Here is a 22,813-nt window from a genome sequence, read left to right as displayed (position 1 = left end):
TCACCTGCTGTAGGAAATATTCATATTTTTGAATAGTTTCAAATTTTTTCATACAATTTTTAATTGTGTTGTAGTCTTTTTTTCTTCTTTTCTTTCTTTTTCCTTTCTTTTTACTTATTTTCATTCAGGGATGGAAGAAGAAAAGGCTTTATTATGAATAAACGCAGATTTTCTTCTGTTGCTGCATGTCACAAGTTTTGCATTGTTAAGATTTTGCGTAGGCTCCCAGGAACTGCAGTCTATTATCCGACCTACTCCTGTGTAAGTATACTTAAGACCTCTGGATGACGTGGGCACACAGAATTGCTGCATCTTTAATGTCAGTGCCTGCAAGTAGTGTAAAACAACCTTGGTTAGGGTTTCCTTCTGAAGGGTTTAAATAGTTTCCTTAGAATTTCATGCATCTAGTCCTGAGATGATTTTGCCAGATGACTGATTTCACATTCTAATGTTCAGTGCAATGACTTCAGCCTACAATTTGTACTGTACAATGCTTCTGTAAGATCAGGAGCAGAGGCTATATTCTACTTGCTACAGATACAAGTATCACTGTAGGTACAGTAAATATATACAAGCAAGAGTTTGTCTAGAAATGAGATTTTTTCTATTTTGAGATAGATATTCCTGACTCTCCTTCTGCTTCCTTTTGCTCGTGGGAATATATCTGCTGAATTGACACAAACTGAACTGAGACTAACTGGAACTGGTGGGAAAACAACAGGACACTGCATTACACTTTAATTTCATTTAAAATAATAATAATAATAATAAAAAGCATACAAGGGCTAACACTTCTCACTTCTTAGAGATTTTATGTGGAAATTTTTTCTTCCAACTAAATTTTAAAGTCTTCCTGGGCTGCACACACTGGTTAATGCCTTGACTTAGTCAATGAAAAAAACAGGATGTGAAGTAGCACGGTGTGATATGTCCATGCACTTGAGATTAGTATGCATGAAATTGTTCTTATAAGTTGCCACATCGTGACTTTGAATGCTGATTTTAAGGAAGTGAGTTAAGTAGTTACTTTAAGGACCCATATCTCTGCATTTGCATGTATGGTCTTACTTAAGATTTCATTCACTTATGTGAATAACAGACTACCTAGGCCACATCCCACTGGGTGATATTTTACGACATATAATTATAAAATTACATATATAGAGATAATTTAATTAAAAATGTTCAGGAAAAAATGTAAAGCCTGTACAGAGACCAATATATTTATGCTTTTCCTGAAAGCTGTGAGCAGCCTTTTAGTGAAATTATTGGCACATGCACAATAACTGAGCAATATTTTTGTATGATATAAATTTCAGTGAAAGTAATTATTTCCACATGCACACATATGTTTTATGTTCTCTTGTACACACAGTTTATGTCAGTATATTATTTTCTCTTAAGCACTTAATAGCTATTCTTTAATAACTACAATTCACTCAATAAGTTATACATGTGAGACAGAAAAAAAATTCAGAGTGTTTATTGTGAGGTGAAGTTCAAACAATTACATTTTTAACATTTGGCACTCCTACATCCAGAAATAATTCCAGTCTTTTGTCTTCCACCCAGTGTGTCAGTGTCTTATTTCTGTACTGTACAGTACTGTACTGTGGAGGTTAAGTGGCTATTGCAATATGGAGACCATTCCCAGTACTGCCTAAGGCAAACTGCCAGCTAAATGCTACATAACAAAACTACACAAAATGTAATAAACTCAGCTGTGGACATAATGATGGACAGTCTAATAATTCTGCTCAATATAGCCTGATATTTTCACTCAAACAGTATTTGGGAATGTTTCACTTGACATTAGAATTAGCAATCAATTCCAGATATTTGCTGAAGAGACACTGAATGACTTTCTCATACCAAATTTTTATTAACCACTACTGATTGGAAGTATGTGCAAGTTTACCTGCCATTCTTCTCTGAAAGAGGAAAATACTCAGTATTCTCCTCTAGTAATTGGATGAGCCCTAATTTATTACTTAAGGAAAAGAAGAAAAGTCAGCCTACGTTATAATGCATGACTATATTCCTCTCAATTATGCTGATTTGAATCCACTGTAATTCCGTTACTCATTGAAGTTTTTGAGATTAATGTTGAATTGATGGAAATTCAAATGCTTCTCATAATTTCTATTGTCATCTTGAAGCAAAAGGAAAGGTCTCATAGCAATTTTCTTTCTTCTCAGATAGTTTTTAAAGAACTAAGGAAATAATAGACAAAGATAAATAGTGTATGTCTATGGGGATTTTTAATATGTTTAGGCAAAAATTTTTGATCCCTTCACAAGTATGTTGAAATTATTGCATTTCTACCACTTCTGAAACTGAGCAGGCTAAAAGTGTGCTGCACCTCTCCATGCATTCTGTAGCAGACCTGAGCAGAGCCCTATGCAAGCATGATCATCAGGCTGGTCATACTCCCAGTGGGCACAGAGCACGTTTTCAGTTTGCTCTGGTGATTCACAGAATCACAGAACTTTAGGGGCTGGAAAAGACCTCTGGAGATCATCTAGTCCACTCAATGATAAAGCAGGTTCCCTACAGCAGGTCGCACGTGTAGGACTTGAATATCTCCAGAGGAAACTTCATAACCTCTCTGGGCAGCATGTTCCAGTGCTCCATCACTCTGAGAGTAAAGAAGTTTCTCCTTCTACTAGTACAGAACATCCTGTATTCCAGTTTCTGCCTTTTACCCCTTGTTCTATTGCTATATGCCACAGACAAGTCTGCCCTCATTGACTTGACTCCCACACTTTATATAATAATAAACTGTTATGAGATCCTCTCTCAGCCTTCTCCAGGCTGAATTTCCCAGGTTACTCACCCTTTCCTTGTAAGGAAGACGCTTCAGGCCCTTAATCCTCTTTGTCATCCTCTGCTGGACTCCTTCTAGGATATCCCTGTCTATCTTGAACTGGGAAGCTCAGAACTGTGCACAGTAGTCTAAATGTGGCCTCACCAGGGCAGAATAGAGGGAAGGATCACCTGCTGGCCACAATCTTTTTAATGCACCTGTGTACACCATTGGTCTTCTTGGCTGCAAGGGCACACTGCTGGCTCATGGCCAACCTGTTGTCCACCATGACACCCATGTACTTCTCTGCAGAGCTCCCCTTCAGCAGGTCAGCCCCTACCTTGTACTGATGCATGCAATTATTCCTCCCCAGGTGTAAGACTCTAAACTTTTTGGAACCACATCAGGTTCCTCTCTGCCCAACTCTATATTCCCATATGTAAAAGGCATATGCTTGTCCTTTTTCCAGGTGTAATCATATAATATCACCACTACCGCTTCCTATGTGTACCTAAAGTTGATCGAACACCAAAGGCTGTTGTTTCAAGGCCTTTTTCCAAATATGCATAAATTAATCAGATGTTTGTCACACTTTTGTTAACCAATTACCCAGAACATGACCAATTGTTTTTTCTAAATCAATTATAAGCAGTAAAAGTAAGTGAGATTGTGGCTGGTTTTCAATTATGATAAATAAATCCTTAAGTATGTCAGGAAATTTAGTCCTGATAAACTGAAATGTACCGTTACACAGAAAAAATGCTGTATTGTCTTTATTGTGAAGAGGTAAATGACATTCTACTGCCTGAGAAGAAGAACAGGGAAATATTTCCTAAGAATATTTTAAATTTAATTATATTTTAATAATGTACTTTATCAAATGTGAATCTTTTTGAAATAACTTTGTGCATATCAAACATTCGCAAACTTGTGATGCATACCAGAAAATATGTGCACATTTTAGAGGTTCCAAGAACCTCTGCAAAGTAGTAAATATAACTGGAGCAAAATATAATGTCATGTTTGAAGCTACATGTTTTAAGTCTTTCTCAGTTATACACTGCTAGGAAAAAAGAGCTTTTTAAACTGTCTTTTACCGTATAGTTAAATTACAGTATAGCAAAATGAATGCTCAGACTGACTGCTTTCTTCATGGCAATAATGTATTAATTTATCAGGCAGCCACATGAATTTTAACTTCTATTGTTTTGTTCACGTCTTTCTGGGGTGAGCTCATTAGGAGTTGAGGTTAGAAGTGCAATCATGTCAGATTGCTATGAAAAATCTGGTCTCAACTTTCTGAAGTTGGGAAAACTTGAAGGCACTTTGTTCAGTTCCTCTTTGGTTCTCTGTGTGCTGTAAGAAAGAATAATCTCTTCAACTTATAATTAAAACCACTGGGCTAGATGCTGTCACTGTATAATATCAAACATAGAGGCAATATACTTCATATAGTAATGCTGCATGTCAGTTCTAGAAAGTGATGGACTTCTACATTTGATATGGAAATAGGGGAATGACATCACATCATCTCTTTGTGCTTTTTGCATTAATACTTAAGTGGTGTACCTCCTTCATGTAAAGCAGGCACATTTAGAAGTAACAGCAAAGCCAGTAGGAACAGTTAGGTGCTTCAGGGTGCTCATTTATTCAGATTTTCCAGACTGATCTTTAAAGCATGCTTCATGTTCACCTTGAGAAATCTGGCATTTGTTAAGACTTCTTTCCTCCTAGCTGGGCTAAATTAAATCATTTTAATTTTGAGTACACTGATATTGATGAATATATTCTGAAGTATAGAATTCTAGCTGAAACTGGGAACTAGATTAGAAATTTCCTCTCCGTACAAAAATTCAACCAGTTCAGTTCCATCCATTTCCATCAGATATAATTTATGTGTTTGATTGTTTGGTTTGTTTATTTTAATAACTCTTACTAGTTTTGGTTTTGGAATGATAAAATGATCTATTGTTGAGCTTCAAAGTTATGCAGCTATGTGAGTGTGCAAAGCAGACTCTTTGTAGATAAGAATTCTTGCCCGAGCAGTGATTGAGAAGATATTTATAACATGCAGGATCAGTTACAGGCATCAGAATTCACTTTCTTTCACTCTGTATATTTGCAGCATTATTAAATGTGATCCTTTCCAGAAACCCTGGCTAGCTTTAGCTTGCAGTAAAGTAACTTGTAATGAGCTGGTGGCCATTCTGCTTGCTGACATGGAACAGAGCTTAATTTCCCCAAAAAAGCTGCAGCCACTGGCACAGAATGGCATTCACCTGTCATTTGCACCTGTAGTATTCATGTTTCATAGAATCACAGAATCATAGAATGGTTTGGGTTGAAAGGGACCTTTAAGATCATCTAGTTCCATCCCACTGTTATAAGCAGGGACACCTCCATCTAGACCAGGTTGGTCAAAGCCCCATTCAGCCTGGGCTTGAATGCTTCCAGAGATGATGCATTCACAACCTTGCTGGGCAACTTGATGCAGTACCTCACCACCCTCACAGTGAAGAATTTCTTCCTGATATCAAGTCTAAATCTATGCTCTTCCATTTTAAAACCCCTTGTCCTCTCACTACCTGCCCTTATAAAAAGTCTTCCCAGCTTTTCTGTAGGGCCCCTTCAGTTACTGGAAGGCTGCTCTAAGGTCTCCTGAGAGCCTTCTCCTCTCCAGGCTGAAGGCTGAAATTAAAATTCCATATTACAGACATGAAAGCAGCTCTTCAAACTCATGGATAGTAAATACTGTATGATTCATTTTCAAGCAGGAAGCTGACAGATTTTTTTTTCTAAACATGTAAGTAGTATTTTCTTGCTCTATGTTTATAATTGCTTGTTATTTGATACGTTTTGGATTTTGATTTTGAACTGAATGCCTAAGAAGTGTGGAAGTAGGACTAAAATCAGTAAAGTGGAATAAAATCTTTGTATTTCTGAAACATTTTCTTTTTGCTTTTTTTTCATTTTAGCTTTGCAAACAGTAAACTGATCAACTCTTAAGAGTGTGCTGATGCACGATAACTTACTTTTTAAAGAATGAAACGGTCTTAATTTGTTGCTGTCACAGAAACCATAGTCACTAACAGCTTATCTGTGAGATATCAGAAAAACCTTCATGATTTTCAAAAAGTAGATAGCCATAGATAGGGTTTTCAATCAGCAGGTAGAGTTTTATATTAATTTTAGTAGTGATGGTCAAACGAGATGGCTAGAGATGACTGCAAAATTTCCTTCCTTCAGCTCATGCAGTGTGAAAGGAAGGCAGGGCTGTAACATATCTGTCCGTGGTAACATCTGTCTGCAGTAATGGCAAATTGATGTTTCAAACCAAAGTGTAAAGCCTTTGCTATTGGAGGGGTTGCAGTTATGAAACAGTGCAATGATAATCAGGTTTGCAGGCACTTTCCTATGGCGTAAGGAGAATCAGGTGAGAAAAGAGACAAAAGTGCCCTTTTACCATCTTCTTTCTTTCAACTCCTATTAAAGTTTCACTACAGAGAAAAGCAGGCTGGAGGATACAGAAAATCCCCTAAGGATTTTGTTTTCCATACAAAATTGTACCACTCCTAATCTCTTCACAGTCTCTGAGACTACAGTGATTGATAAGCCTTCCTTGATATCAGTCAGTGATGCTTAATGGGGCATGCAGCTGACCAAGTGAGCTGTGAAGCTCTCCCTAAGAGATTTCCAGCTGGGAAGAAATTCTTGTCAACCTCAAGCTACTATCTCAGCTTGCAGATTAATTTCATTTGGACTGCTGTCATGCCACATTAGCTCTCTGAATATTTCTGATGGTAGAAAAATACAGATTTATTCTGTAAAAAATGACGTGAGGATATGGATTTTCTGCTATTTGGTGACTCAAGTATGATCATTACGTAAAAAAGATAATTTCCCCAAATGGCCTAATTGGCAGCCTTAAACCACTAACTCAGGATCCTAATGCACAGTTTTCTTGTAAAGAAACAGTGGGTGATCTGATTGCCTCCAGCTATGGTATGGGAGAATTGGAAGGGCCATTTATCTCTCTCTTCATTTATCACTATTCCTCTATGGAAAATTACTGTCCGTCCGTCAGATCTCGTTGATGAACTGCTCATTTCCTGCTTGTTGTGCAAATTGCTCCCTGTGTAAACTACACCTTAATTTGCTTCAGTTAAGATAATTTAGTTTAAATAATTTAAAAGCAGGCTTTGCTAAGCTACTCCACTTGGTGTAGTTATCAAACAAACTTCAGGTCTGAGGAGACCTCAGCTCCCAGCCCAGCAGTGGTCAGCATGGGTGGATTGGTCAGCATGGTGGAAGGGCTGCCAGGTTTTCCCTGGCTCTGACAGCATATGCATCTGTGTGTATCCATGACTGATTATTGGTGGAAGAGAAACCATTTTGTGCTCATGTTGCTGGCAGGCTCTGCATTGATTGGAAAAAAAGGAACAAACCAAAAGCTTCCTGAAATGCGACGGAAATCAGCAGAAACCACACATACAGCAGATAGGGTAAGGAAGACACTGTACTCAGATGATCATTTACCCTGGTTTTGCACTTTAAGAAGACTCCAGTATTTGTGAACAGACATTTTGCTGTTTGCCTTTCCATGCTATGCCCAGGGATAAAGCCTTTAGTTGTGTCTCACTCTTTGCTGTGTAATGTTTTCCTTTAATGCAAATATCATCATTTTCCAAACATAGTGTTTCGTCAATTTTTTGTTGTTGTTGTTGCTTTTTTTTTTTTTTTTTTTTTTTTTTTTTTTTTTTTTTTTTTTTTTGGAACGCTACCTCCCTCTGTTATAGCACATTTCTACCAATGAAACCATTTTTATTCCAGTCCAGAAGCACTGGTGCAACAGGGCAACTGGAAAAAAAAATACAGAGTAAGCGACATTTCCCTCACTAAGCTTTTTTTTTTTTTTTAAATGTCTTTCGGGTTCTTCCTTCAGTCTAAAGTGCCAAAAAGGGTTTGTTCAAGGGCAGAGCTCATCTTAGTGTCAGGTCCTAGTTTGCAGATCTTCAGTTTCTGTATTTTACATCTTTAAAAAAGCTAGAGACATTTTCTTGGTTCGTTGGTATATCTTATAGTGCCACATCTCTGATCTCAGACTCATAGCTGTACTTTACTATTTGCTTTTATTTTAGATTTTTCCTTTTCAAGTATCCTTCTGAAGACCTTTATCATTATGAGTCCTAAGACTCAGAATACACTACACAGACAAGATCTTTGCTCTGCAACAATAACTGCAGGGGAGTTCAGATCTTACATTAAAGGCAATTTTTCACACATCTGTTTTCTGTCTCTAAAAGATGAATTAATCTGTGAGACTTTTCATGAGTTTCCCAATTGCTTGTTCTTCTTTTCAACTCCACCTGTAACTGTCCACTTCACCATGGCTACTCCAGGTTTACACATCAAGCTGAAGTGAAGTCAATATGAGCTGGTCTTCAACATATAATGGCAAAATACTGAAAAATCAGAACCTGCCTATTAGAGCATGGTCACCCAGAGTCAGAAAATACTTTCAATTTTAAGCCTTTAGCCTTCAGGGAATGTCCCAGGCCACCCAGAAGTGCAGCATCTACTCAGTATGAATAGAAAAACCTCTCACTTTTTGTTGTATTTATGCCAATAGCCTTATATGTTGACAGCTCTTGGACATGTCCGTCCTCCTCAGAAGGTTAACCTCAACTGGTTTTACAAAACAGGCTCAACTGATAGAAAATTTCTGAGAAAAAGAAGGGAGAAATGTTGGGTAATGAGGCTGAGCATGAGAGAGACAGGAAAGGCAAGTTGTAGTCCCTGCTGTGGTGAAGAGGTACTTATATAGTTAGCTTCATAAGGAAATACTTAGAGTTCAAATTAATTATGGACAGTACACTAATAGTAAAAAATGCCTACTGAAAACAAAATTGTCATGCCTCAGTTGTGCTGTGATGCTGAAGCGTCAGCAATAATAGTCAGGTGCCTTATGCTGGGGACTCAGCTCAGAAGTGTGCTGCCCAAATCTGCTGGGCTCCTTGTGTCAACCTTTTCTTTGTGTTTCCAGGTGTATTCAACTCCTGAAAATGAAGGGAGTGTTGCTACATGATCAGAGCATGCGGCTCTCTTCTGAATCCAGTGTGGGGATTCTAGGAAGGATCCCTGCTTGGTCTAAAAATCCCATGGCTTTGAGATTAATAGGAAAGCAGAGCTTCCTAGCAAAACCATAAATTCTGTGGATCTGTAGTCTGCAAGGCTAGGTCCCACCTCACAGCAAGAATGAAGTATTGAAAAAGCAAGGGGGATGAAAGAAAGAAACGCCTTCTGAGTTTTCGGGTTTCAGAAAGAAACGCCTTCTGAGATCTCTTCCAAAGGAAACCTACAAGTGTTGCAAAATGATGGTGTTATGTCATAATATATTTGTTTTCAGCTTCAGGATTGTTATATCCATTTAGGACTGATCTCTCCAAAAAATCTAATTAGGCAGAAGAAGGATTTGAATCTGATCCTGTAATGTAGATAAAAGTTTCTACCTACATCTTACAGAGCAAAAGGAGAATAGCACTGACTCCATCATCCTGGTGCTGTCATATAATTGCAGAGGTAGTTGCTTGGTTGTGCATCCTGAGGGAAATTGAAACCTCCCACTTTTGCAAAAATAGTACTGACTCTATACTCTTCATGACAATATTTTTCCTTTACTAGCTAAAATGATGTTCTGTGCTCTGTTTCCCGAGGGCTAGGAACTAAATGGCAAGGTATTTAAAAAACAGATGCTACAAATTACATCCTAAATCCTCCTAGGAAACCAATTCCTATGTCCTGGTTCTCAATTTTAAAAATGAGATAACTGCTTCCTCTTATCTTGCACGAATATTGCAGAAATGCATTTGGGTCTATGAAGCACTTAGATATCACAGTGGGGGGAACTGCAAAAAAGCTACAGAGAGTATACTAATTCTGACTTCAGAAGAGGTTGGAGTGTGGTAGATGACATTTGATGAGCTGTATGCTGAAAAGCAAAAAGAAAACAGTGTATTAAATAGCTGCCAGCTGAATGGGAAACTTGTGTTGAATGACAGGGAAGCTAAAAAAAAAGGTAATATATCATAACGTGTGTCGTAGTTTACATGAAAACAGTGAATTAATTAAACTTCTGCAGGCTTCCCCTAAATGTCAAATGCTTACTCTTTTAAATTCTAATTTTTTATTTTTTATTTTTTGGAAGAGGGAGATATATGCAGTGTTTGTCTTTGAAAATAAACTATATTTCCCTGGAGAGATTGTCCTAGCCTTATCCCAAGATAATTTCTTTACACAAAGGTAAACATGAATGATGCCCTGTTGAGAGAAGGAGTGACTTCCCTCATTCTCTTTCTCTTTTTATGTGCCATCTTTCTCCAGGGTGACAGGTGGATGTGTCCTTGCTAGAGCTCTCTGGTTCACACTCTGCTGGGCTGGATCACCAGGCTCCTGTGTCACCTACTTCTGACATCAGCCCATAAATCACCATGTGTGCACCCCGTAGCCTGGGGACTCCAGCAGGTTTTTGAGGCAGATCAGAGCAGCGCCGTCCAGGTGGAGATGTTGCTCATTTACTTACAGACACAGAGCAGGCAGAAAATTGCTAATCACATGTCTGGTTATCTGCATTCTGTTCATCCTTCACAGAGCTCAGATGTCCAACTGTTTCAGGTGCATTCAATGAAGTCCCACTTTGCTCTTCAGAGCCTCTATCTGCATGTCAAATTTTTTTTTTGTTCATCCCCTCTGATCCTAAGCTGGCAGTCTCAGAGCAGAAACCAGCAAGTATAGTGAACTGCCACACCAAACTTAGTGATTTCTTCAATTTTGGGCAGACACGGTAAGGTACAGCAAACACAGGTCTTACCATCTTCCCACAGTTCATTATCATCTCGAGTTCTTTTGCTTTGTAAGCTTTACCATTTTGCATTATCAAACCCAGGCATTGGCCTTTGATAACTATAATTAAGACTTTGAAGAGGTTAATGTTGTTTCCTTTTGAAATAGTCTTACTGACATAGGAGGACTTAAGAGACAGGGCTCCTGCTCCACCAGGCAGCATTAGGAACAGTGCTGGCTAACTGAACTGGGAAACCAATGGAAAAGAGAAGCTCTTTTAGAGCAAAAGCAGAAGTAAGAAATAATTTTCTGTGCTCCTCTTGCATGCACACTGACCTTTGGTTTGCCTTTGGAAAGAAGAAGCTTGGAAACATATAATTAACTCGTCTTTCTATGAATTTTATTTCCAAGCTGTGACAGCAAACAGAAAAACAGTGATAATCTGCTATCTGTAGCAGACACTTCTAAGCAGCTTGAAACACACTGGAACACTGGAACACAGCTTCCAGAAGCAACATCAGAAAGCCCTCCAAACCATTTATGTCTGTTTTGTAGATATAAATTCAGGATCTTTGCAGATCCTGAAGCAGTAGCCATAAGATGATGGTCATGGAGTTCCTGTGTTTGGCGTAAGTATCACAGCTTTCTTCCATGACAAAAAAGGGACAGCTCAATTTTGGATTTGAAGAAGACATGCTATGCATTAAAACTGACAGAAAACTGGTAATGAAATATGTACAGCTTGCAGCCTCCTCTTATTAAACCAGCACCATACTTCTTACTTGCTAGCATGGCATGATGTTATGACAAGTTTAGCTGGCTTTTCAGCACCCAACATATTATGGTCAGAGCATGGAGATAGAGGGCCACTTGTCCATGGATCAGGCATGATCATCAGTGAGTTTACAGCATTAGTACATATAAATCAGTGAGTGTCAATGAAAAGAGGTACTTCAACATCATTATATTTTAAAATATCTCACAGTGTTAAATACTTACTTAGGTATTAAGACAGAATACATAAGAAGACAGATACCTTTAACTTCAAAGCTTCAGTAACTTTCTAAACCAGTGCCTCTTACTTTTGCTACCCGTCCATTCTTCTAACTTCAGATATTTCCTCTTCCTCTCTTTATTCAGTCATAGCCTTTCAAGAATTCTGCAGCAGGAAAATATTTTTGACTGTGAGACTCATCCAAATTCATTTTTTTTTTGTTCTCCTTTCAGGATAGCGGCATATAGCACTCTTCAAGATCAACTCATTCAAAGGACGCTTTGATTTTAATTTTTAACATTAAAAATGCTCCAAACAAGCCTACAGGTATGGGGTGATGTTTTCCTCACAGTTTTGTTCCAAGAATTAGCAGAGAGTTAATAAAGCTTTAAGCAAGCATATCTAATGATCTTTAACAACAGGTGGTAAAGCTCACTTACACAAGTTTACCCACTGCTGGCTGCAAATGAGGGTCCTTCAAGAGAACCAGCTACAGAATGGCTTACTTCTTTTAATAATACCAACCTCTGTTTCTATGGAAACAGCACATCATGTTTGCTACTTGCAAGACATGTGTTTAGCCCCTTTTTAAAATAAACTGTGTACTCTTTACATTGTTTTTAAAACTAAAAACCATTGTGCTTTGAACACACCAAATTATTAATTCCTCTCTTTCTCCTCTAAATAAAAAAGGCATTCGCTGTATGGTCCATAATAGCTAATTACTGTGAGACGTAATGACATTTTTGTAGGTTACTGCTCCTGAGAATGTTTATCTGACTACCGTGTGCTAGAAATTTTGGAACCGTGGCAAAAAATGAACACTATCAAGTTAGAAACGGTAACTACTTGGCTTCATTAAGCACATCTTTTCCTGCTAGATTTTCTATGCATCTGAATTTGGTGATTCTCAGCACCACACTTTGAAAGTGCTTGCTCATCATATTGCTAGCTACTTAAAATTGCTAAAAGCCCATTTGTCAAATGCCTAATGTGTCACATATGTATGCACGTGCTTACCTGTGCTTGTACTGGACCATCAGTTTTTCAGACTGAATCAACACTGAAATTAATGAGGCTTTCCTCCCAAATTGCTGATATGAAACAGAACTGGGTAATTATATTGCAAATGAAATCAGATGTTAAAAGCTGCAACTTGTCTGTGACATTGATGGGTGTTTAAATCATACTGAAATAATTTTAAAATCTGATTAGTTTACCACAGAGGCTGTTTTTATGGCTTCCCATATCTTGAGCAGTGAAAATAGACCAGTCTGTTTCAAACTGTGATGGAATGAAGATTTACAGAGCTTGGACAGTCAAAAGGATGGCATTATAGGGTTGTCAGAGTAACAGGCCTTGGGAATCTGCACTGTTTATGTTTAAAGGGAGAAGTCAGCTGGAGGCAGACATCTGAGGCATGGTGGATTGATTTGTAGCTTAAAAGCAGATTGTGTTTGGGAGAGAAGAATGGAATTCTGGCTCACATCTGACTTTCAGATGATATAACAAAAAGACATTTCCTTGAAAAAGGAAAAAAAAAGAGTATTCATACAGCCCCACTTTTACAGCAGCATGTTCAAATATCTGGTGAAACACAGCCCCACCTTTGCAGTAGGTAATTAAGGGAAAAGGTTGGTGTCAGGATGGGAAGCGAAGCCTATAAGCCAGTAAAAATTAAAAATAAAAATAAAAAAGGAACTGTTTAAGGTTTAAAGAAAGATTCATCAATCACAATTCATACATCACTTCATATGGCATTTGAATACCACTTTTTGGAAGTATGGAAGAGATTTTATGCCACGTTTCTCACACAGCAAACTGCACTCATTGACTGGAGCTTTCTTCAATGCTCATGAGGCAAGTACAAAAGTATAATTTGCATAGTGAATTTTTAAAAATCAGCACAGTATTGAAGAGAGCTTGGGGTGGGAGAAAAAAATTCTCAAAAGCTGAAAAGCATTGTAAGGATTAAATGAAGGATTTATAATCTCTATAAATTAATTCTCTTGATTCATGTTACAAATGCGGCTGATAGAAACCTAAATCTTCTGGGAAATGAAAGTTTTACTGTGTTAGGAAGCTTCTGATTCTTCAGTTTCTCTGCTACTTCTCAGAATTATTCCTTGTAATTCATTACTGCAGTGGAACCCCTTAGCCAATTAGTGAAGACCTGCAATTTCCCATCTATTCCTATTGTGCTAAATTGTACTTTGTTATTACTGTAGCATTTTCAATTCTCTGTAGATCAATATGTTGCACTGTCATTTAAAGGAGAACATTTACTCTGGAGTTGAAAAGGTTTGCTACAAGAAACACAGTAATTTTCTTCTGAAGTAAGTTGTCTTTCCTCCTGCCTTGTTCTGTGCTATTTTCCTGTATATTTCTGTTGCAATGAAAATTTTTAATATAAGCTTTTAAAGACACGCAGGATGCTTTTCTATTACAGCTGAAACTGTTGATTAAATGGATAGAAATATCAGAAATATTTTTCAGTAGCTGATTCAGTAGCTGCCTCATAGCTACTTCAACTCTCTGTAGCACATAATCTAAGCTACTTCCAGAACCACTGAGTCTATAATAATAGAGTCTTTGCACTTCTCAGTTTCTAATTTATATTTGAATAAAAACATCTTATGGAATCGTTGGGGCATTTTTATGTAATTCTGTATTGGTGGATATGGATAATCATCTCACTTTTTTATTTGCCCTGCTATTTTTCTACCATTTTATCAACTTTTTGGTTATAGAGTGAGAAGGGTTTTGTAATTTGTTCTTGTACATTTTATCTTCTATAGATTCTCTATCAAACAGATGACTGCAACAGGCAGAGGCAACACTTCTGTGTTCAGTGAGCAGAGCCACTGTTCTCCTCTTGCAGGAGAACACCCGTGCCAGCCCAAAGACCTCTGATGCCTGTTTCTGCTGTTCCTCTCCACAGCAATTCTCCTGTGGGTGGCACATCGCACGTCACATTGGCAATGCATCCCTCTGACAGGGTAGATTATATATTATCTTTTCTAGCATGGCTGTGATAGCATAAATTTTGTGCCCAAACTGCTGTTTAGTGAGCTCATGGTTTCTCTCAAGGAGCACTCTCCTTCCTTCTCTTTCCTCTCAACAACTGTTCAAAAAGTCAGGATCTGTTGAAGAAGAAGAAAATACTTTTCACTCATTACTCAAAAATATTTCTCACTCAGTAGGAATTGCCACACCAAAATACTTGCCTTTTTTTTTTCCTAGCTGTTGGAAAATGTAAGCCCCTGTATCAGCTTTCTCAATGAATAGAAGAGGAAGTGCAGTTTTCTAAATGCCATGGAGAATTGTTTCAGGATATAATTGTTAAATTACATTTCCAATTTGATGAACCTCAGCTAAATTTGGAAAGATGTTATGAAAGGTCTCATACACACCTGAAAATATTATCTGAAGTGTACTAAAGCTACCATTATACAGTACAGGATTGTACTACAGTTTTGTCAGTCTTTTCTTTAAGATAAATACAGAAGATATTGCCAGTAACTACAAGTTTGTGCTTAAATCCATCTTGTCTATCCATTCCACTTCTTCAGTATTTCTAACATGTTTAATGACAGTATTTCTTGCTCAATCTCATGACATTTATGGTAGCGTCAGAATTTTTTTCTCTTTGTATTGGAAATCCTCTTTATTTTCTTAAAACTCTACAGCATGTATGATGTGATATCACAACACTTAGTTATACTCAGACTTTTTTTTTATGCTACCTTTGCACAGATTCAAGTGGGATGAAAGGAGGACATACGGAAATGTCATTTGTGCCAATCCATAAGATTTACAGTTTTTGGCTGATACACTGTAGTCCCAGAGACATACCAGCTGAAACATAAACCAATAAGATAACCAGATGAATTTTGATATATTTACCTTATGTTTAGTTTCTTTCATATTTTTCTGTTTCAAAATCTGTACTTTGTTAAAAATCTGTAAACTCTGAATCTAAATCCATAGGCAAAAAATTATAATAATAATTTAAAAAATTATGATATGTTATTTTGCTTTATATTCAAGCAGATATACATTATACTTGTTCTCTGACTTGTCTGGTTTCTCTTTTTCAAATCTGTTTCCAAGCTGACATGATATTAAAATTTATTTTGTTTTCCAACTAGCCTGTGCAAAAACCCTTTTTAAAGTGCAGTCTCTCTAGTTTGCCATGTCTGCCTGAACTGTTTCTTTAAGGAGAAAGAAGTAAAACAAACCATTCGGATTTTCTTTTAATCTGTGTCACAAATGTCAGCAAGCAGATCTTTGTTGCTTCTCTGATTATTATTCTTTCAGCAGCATTAATCTTCCCTTCTTGGTTTATGTGGGAAGAATAAGGAAAAAACAGAGGAATATTTTGTTGTCACCCACATATCACAGATTTGCCAGAAATCTGCATTTTGACATTGATTCTATGCACATTACTTTATTAGTAGGATAAACAATCGCTGTGATCTCCAGCTGCAAGGATATGTTGGTAGTTAGCCCACTCAGACAGTTTTTCCAGAGACCAGTAGAGCTCAGAAGTAATGGCAGGCTGGCTATGCATCTGGAGGGTGCACACAGTATTGTTTTGCAGAGTTGACTTTGCTTCTCCTTCTACCTTTCCAAATCACTACTTTTACAGGGAGGATTTCAACCTTGTAACCTGAACTGTGTAATTTCAAAACAGTGGATTTGTTTCAGAGTAGATTTCCTGTGGGAATATGAAGCTGGAATAGATGTCCTCATTCATCAAGTCCAATCCTCTGCTCTGTCTGCAGTTCCAGGCAGTCACATCATGTTTTCTTTTAATAATTCTTTAAGTGCCATCTTAAGGTTAGACATTTTATATGTTAGGAGACTGTCAAAGAATAGTTGTTAGGTTAAAATGCGGTAATTTCTTGTTCTAACAAAGACAAAAATATATGCATCTGAAAATGTTTCTTCATAAATCTAATAGAGTTTTAGCTTGATGGTCTTCCTGACTTAAAACCAAAATGTTGCTTCTGCCTTAGGCCATGTCACTCCCATTCATTGCTCTTTTTCTCCTGGCCTTTGGCCTGCTGTCCCACTTTTCTAATCAGTCTTTTACCTCTTTCCTGCAGACTCTCTCCGTTTTTCTAGAGATTCTTCCTTGAGATTACTTAAAGAATTTCTATAAATTTTTCTCCTCTTTCATGTGACTCATGTTTCAAAGTAGGCAGTTTTGGGAATTTTTGCATAAGGAAACTATAAATATAAATGATAAACTATAAACTATAAATGATAAAATATAAATATAAACTATAAACTATACCTGCTTTCAAATTGAACATTTGAAGCACCTTCACTAAGTTGGGTTTTATTACCAGTTGGCTTTGCCTCTATTCCACCTTCATGATTGCTTCCAGGATTTTAATTCTGTAGGAAAGGTTAAGTGTTTGAGCTCATCAGGACATGGGCCTGAAAACATTAAGTATGAGGTGGAATTAAATGCCTGACATAAGTACATTGCAACCTATATTAGCAAAAAGAAAACTAGACAGTAGACCGAGAGATTTAGCTAGATTTGTATTCACTTCATCTTCATGGTTCAGTTTTTATGTTTCAGAGAATTTTTATTCCAGGAAAGGGAGTAAGGATGACACAAAAGTCTACCCCTGACTACACGCAGTTGCTTAAAACAGCAGAAATATTCTCTGGATTAGAGTCGCAGCTGTTGAGGAAGTATCTGAAAATACTGTAAAACATGCAAATTCAAAATACATCAAATTCAAATCTAACTCAACTTCTGAAATGCTCATGCTATCAATCTCACAGTGCATGGTCTAGCAGTACAGAAGTCCAGCACTTAGGCAGCTTTTCACCACCTCCACTTATAGTCTCTTTCTGCTAACTACAGCAGCAGCTACTATGCCTGAAACAAACTTGGAGCTACATTCCTGTAACTAAAGAAAACAACTGAAAATATTTTCGTGCCTTCAACTAAGCTGTGAAAAGACTGGGCTGAATAGTAGATGAATGAATACTGGGGAGGTGTCATGGTTTCATCTGTAACAGAGTTCATTTTCTTTAGTGTTTGGAATGATGGTATGTTTTGGCTTTAGGAGAAAAACAATGTTGATACTGTTGTTGCTGAGCAGAGCTGTTCAGAGCCAAGGACATTTTCATTGTATCCATCTCTTCCATTAAATGGAATGGAAATCTGGGAAATACAAGAGAGACCACATAACCCAAAACTCTGATACGATCAACTGTGTTGTCTTGCTATTTTTAGTATGTCTGGAAGTACGTGGTATTCCCCATTGCAATAGCAAACAGAGACAGCAGACACCTCTGCACATAGTGAGTACCACCATAAGAAGAGAGGAGTTCACACTGCTACAAGAAAATGGATTTCTCTAGCAAATGCACAAACCATCATTTGGCTTGGCTTGCCAGTATCTTCTTGTGATGAAACTATAAAGAGAGAGAAGCTTGTGTCAGTGCAAGAAGCTGTTCCCTGATATTCTAGCAGCAGTTGTTTTGGAAAATTTATTTGAAACAGTTTGAGAAAATGTGAAACAAAGAGCTGCAAATGTTTCAAAGCAAAACAGAAGGATGAAAGTTGATACTTCAATCAGGAAAATAAGTTTCACTCTGTGTGGCAGCATTTATTGCTGTATGCTTAGAAGTAAGCATAGAAGTCCATCATTTTGTCCGTAAACATAATGGAAAAGTAATTTTTACATATCTTTTTCAAATAACAAATGACAGCAAACTTCTTTTTTTTTTTTTTTTTTTTTTTTTAAATAATATCTAGATGTCTTTTCCAACCCATTTTGCAGAATAACTGATACTTCTTCAATCTTTTATTTTAAATGACTATTTTCTCAGTGTGATCACAAAACATTCACTCTGAGAGGAGAAGGGAACACAGTTTCATTCAGAGTGAAAGGAAAAATTCAAAACTGAAGTTGTGAATTTATTAACAAGTACAGAACGTACTGGGGAGCAGACAAAACCCCATAAGCACAAAATCACTTTCTATGTGCAATCAAAAATCTCAAAATCACTGTTTTTATCAAGAAAAAAACAGCAATTACTCATTTTGACCTTGGGAATTTGCACATCATCATCTTTTCCTTTTTTGCTTGCATATATTCTTTTCAGAGGGTTAGGTTAGAGTACTATTTACACCTACATTTATACTCAAAATGCCACTAAAACATACAGGATGTTTAAAGGAAGGATGAAAGTCTTGCAGTTAGCACTCTTCATTGTACCAAGATATGACTGTTTGATGGTCATCTAGAGACAGGATTCCAATCACAAAGAGAAGAGGTGCAGGGGCATAAGATTAACTGGGGAAACTCCAGTAATCATGGCTTTACATGTGTTCTGTAGGCCCTGCCCGACATACATATCCTAACGTGATATGGGAAAGATTGCTGAGGAAAAATGGCAATCAACAGGAGGATGTCACATCTATGAGAATAATTCAGCCTGCCTGAAGCTGAATTGCTAAAGGATGCAGCTAAAAAGAGGACCAGTGGAGTACATAAATTTTCTCCAGGGCTGGTCTTGAATTACACACTGTAGTTTGGATCCTCCTCACCTGGGGTACTGCTTTAATTTCGCCATAAGCCACTGAAGACTGGGTCAGTTTCAGTTCATGGGAAAGAGGCCACAGTAGATATTTATGAAGTCAAAAGAACTGGTGGACTTTTTGCATCAGTCACTTCCTGTATATTCAGTCTTGATGGAGGTGTCAAGGAGAAAGTGGTTCTAGGAGTGCTTCCTCACTGCTGCAGGCAGTGGACTAAAGCCATATTGGACACATCTCTAGTCTGCTTCTGTCTGTTTCCAGTGCCTTTGTTGGACCTACTCAGAGGTCATGGGCACTGAATCTGTCTCCAAGTCTTCTACGTAATTGTTTATCACTCACCATACCTGTCCCTTGTGTGTTTAGTACAAAAGTAATACGTAAATACTTCAGAAGAATACCTGGGAAAGGCACTGCAGAGGGCAATACTTGCACTGTAGTTGTGTTCTCTTACTGTTGACCTTACATTTTTTCAGATGTGATTCCCCAGGATATTAGCTAGTGTACGCATCATGATATCATAGAATAATTCAGGTTGGAAATGATCTCTGTGGGTATATCTGTTGTGTCTTCATTGAGAAAAAAATACAGGTTGACATTTGCAAATGTCATGAGAGCAATTGGAATGTTTGTTTTCATTTCTTCTACATATGGGAAGAGGTTTCAGCAGAACAAACTGTTTCTCAGAAATCATACTTTGGGTCAATAGACGAGAGTACACGCTTAGTAAGATCATCTCATTCATTCCTGAGACTACAAGGCCAAATGTTATTCTCAGTTACACTACATTTAAGGAGCCATATTTGGAATGAGAATTTAGTTTTCATACCTTCATACTTCTTAAAAATTGGCTAAAAATACATACAATGTGCAGTAAAACAAGCTAGAAATAGTTCATCCTTTACAAGTAGCTCTTTGCCTTTCTGCTGTGAATTCTTCCATAGAAATAGCATTGAGATTCACAGTATTTACACTTCAGAACTTGAAATATTCAATTTAGTTCAAGGCAAAGTCAATGCCAGGAGGTCTGGGGAAGGTGTTACCCTTTGGGCTTTTTAGCCCTCAGAATGTATGCTCTCCCAGCCATTGTAGGGGATACAGAAGGAGATTCATTCTCAAAGACATATCTCCACAACAGCCTGGTTAGCTTGTTCACTTCTTGCTGTGTCCAGAGAAGGTCTGTGTAATGTCTGCTGAAAACTGAGGGTGCGTACTCATGAGCTTTGCAGAGTGCATGCACTGTCAGTAGGCTTGTAATATGAGGCACAGAGTTTTGCATCACACAAATGATGATGATGATGCACAATGGATCTTCACACTTACCTTCTCCATAAAGAAGTGTAATGAGAAGCACTCCCTTGCTATTTGACTGACTGCATAAATTCTTATTAGAGAAAAATAGAAAGTAGAAGCAATATCACATTGGAAAATATGGTTTCAGCACAATATCCAATCTACTTTGCATGCGGCTGTTGTTCAAAGGAGAAAAAACGAGTGTCATGAGCCAGCTGGACACATCATTTGCCCATCTGTTCTGTATTTATTTATTTTTTCAACATTTGATTTACTGTTTAGTGTTTATTTCTCATATTTGGTACTCTGTAGAGAACTACAAAAAAAAAAAAAATAATCAATGCCTTTATCCTTCCCAGCCACCCTGTAGTTTCCACAGCCAAACATGGTTGTGAAGGCAAGCATGTGTTTTGTTACCAAGCAGACTAAGGCACCAAGCCTATAGCACTCTCAATAGCCGCATATTTTCCAGATATCTTCAGGCATAACATTCTCCATGATGGAATAATATCTAATTTACTTGGGAGGTTTCTCCTTTCCTTTCGAAGAATAAATCATAGAATCATCATTGAGTCATTTGAGTTGAAAGGGACCCTTAAAGGCCATCTAGTCCAACTCCCCTGCAGTGAACAGGGAAGCCTACAGCTAGATCAGGGTGCTCAGAACGCAGTCCAGCCTGACACTGTCTCTAGGGATGAGTGCTTCACTACTCTCTCATCATAAGAATAGGTTTTTCTTATTTCCAATTGTAGCAGATAATGCTATGTCATGACCTGAAACAGTGATTGAACACCTGGGGAGAAAGAAGGGCCAACCCAGAGGAGCTCAGCTGTATAAAATGCACCTGAGTGAGTGGAAGTGGAGGATTTGGGTTCCACACCTTCCCATACCTCATTTAAGGGTTGGCAGTGGAGGTGAAGGTATTTTGCTGGAGATCTCTGTGTACCTGAGGTCTTCTAAAGGTAAGCTGTTTTTGTTCCTTTATTTTTGCATCAATGGCTGCTGTATTTACAGGAAAAATAGTGTAGTTATTCTTAAAGGAAAAACTGGAGGGAAATGTACCCTTATGCTGAGCGTTCCTCCTAGGATGTACCTTTCAGTTCTGATTTCAGTCTGTCATTATGTCTCCAGGAATTGTCAAGGCTGATAGTATGCTTTGGAAATCAATTTCACAGATGCAGTCTTACTTAATTAGTTTAGTGTGTTTTTTTTTGTTTGTTTGTTTGTTTTTTACAAGGCAGTTTCCTCACATTCATTAATGTTTATGTTGAGGCACTGCTGCCTGAGGGGCACAAGAAAAGAGGACTGTGAGAAGACATGAGTTAACAAGTGTTTGTGTCTGCAATAGGCATTAAAAAGTATGAGATCTCTGAGCAACCACATTTCTTGGCTATGATGAGATATCAGGTTTTGCTTGGCATGTAAGAAGTTGAGGACGTTAGGTTGAGCTCAGTGGAGTCATGTTCCCTGCAACCAGAGAGGTGCATTCTACCTGATGTAGGATTCAGCTTTTTGCTTCTTAACTTATTTGTCACCAATGTGCATGATTTAAAGAAGTTTGGCTCTTTTTCTCTGCCTGATGTGCATAATGAAAGTTACAAGATATAGCCAAGGATCTGTTTGGAAAGAGAAAAAGCTCTGTGACTGATACTGTACTAATCCTAGGATTATGCTAACTTATGTATGTATAAGGTCCAAGAGTTAATAACATTACACTTAATCAGTAGAAATCACTTTTGCAATTAAATTTACTTGTAATGGTATCTTGCTTTATAATATTGACTTTATTTATTTATTTTTTTTTTTTTACAGCTTGTTGGATTGATTGCTATATTGCACTAGAATGAATACAGCGCTTTATGTATGATTACTGTTATTAAAGTTGAAATTGACTTAAAATACTTACCACCTGCCTTGGTTACTACAGGTAACTAAGAGAAAGTAGAAGTTGTTTAGAGGAAGCAATTTTAATTTTTAATTACATCTCTAAAGTTCTTGTCTGTCTTCATGACCCTTGCCACAAACTCAAGTGTAACTGATTGGATTTAATGCAAAATGTTAGTTCTTTCTTGTCTCTGAGTTAATATCCAACACTGGTGTATGGGATCAAAGAAGAAAAGTAAAACTCTGAAAATAAATTGCTTAAATAGAAAAGGCAAGAATAAGAAAAGTGCTTCCAAGCAAACCTGAGCCAATGCCTTCCTCACCAAATTTCCCTCATGGACTAGCCTAGTTATGGCAAATGTTGCACATATGAAAAGTGCATATCAGCACTGATATGCAGTGCTGATGAATCGACACAGCTCACCCC

At 37.5% G+C, this 22,813-nt stretch overlaps 1 long non-coding RNA gene across 1 annotated transcript in view; it reads left to right on the top strand.

Moving 5' to 3' along the window:
- Positions 1-11,985, top strand: part of LOC122194320 — an 88,118-nt gene extending 76,133 nt beyond the window's left edge. Inside the window, exon 13 of the long non-coding RNA XR_006183108.1 lies at positions 11,873-11,985. This is a non-coding gene — a long non-coding RNA (uncharacterized LOC122194320). The remainder of the gene's footprint in view (positions 1-11,872) is intronic.
- Positions 11,986-22,813: the final 10,828 nt, after the last annotated feature.

Source organism: Lagopus leucura, unplaced genomic scaffold (genome assembly GCF_019238085.1).
Source record: "Lagopus leucura isolate 7727_CA_CO unplaced genomic scaffold, USGS_WTPT01 Super-Scaffold_73, whole genome shotgun sequence".
NCBI lineage: Eukaryota > Metazoa > Chordata > Aves > Galliformes > Phasianidae > Lagopus > Lagopus leucura.
The sequence above is the reverse complement of the archived record's forward strand: the minus strand, read 5'-3'. Positions and strand labels throughout refer to the sequence as shown.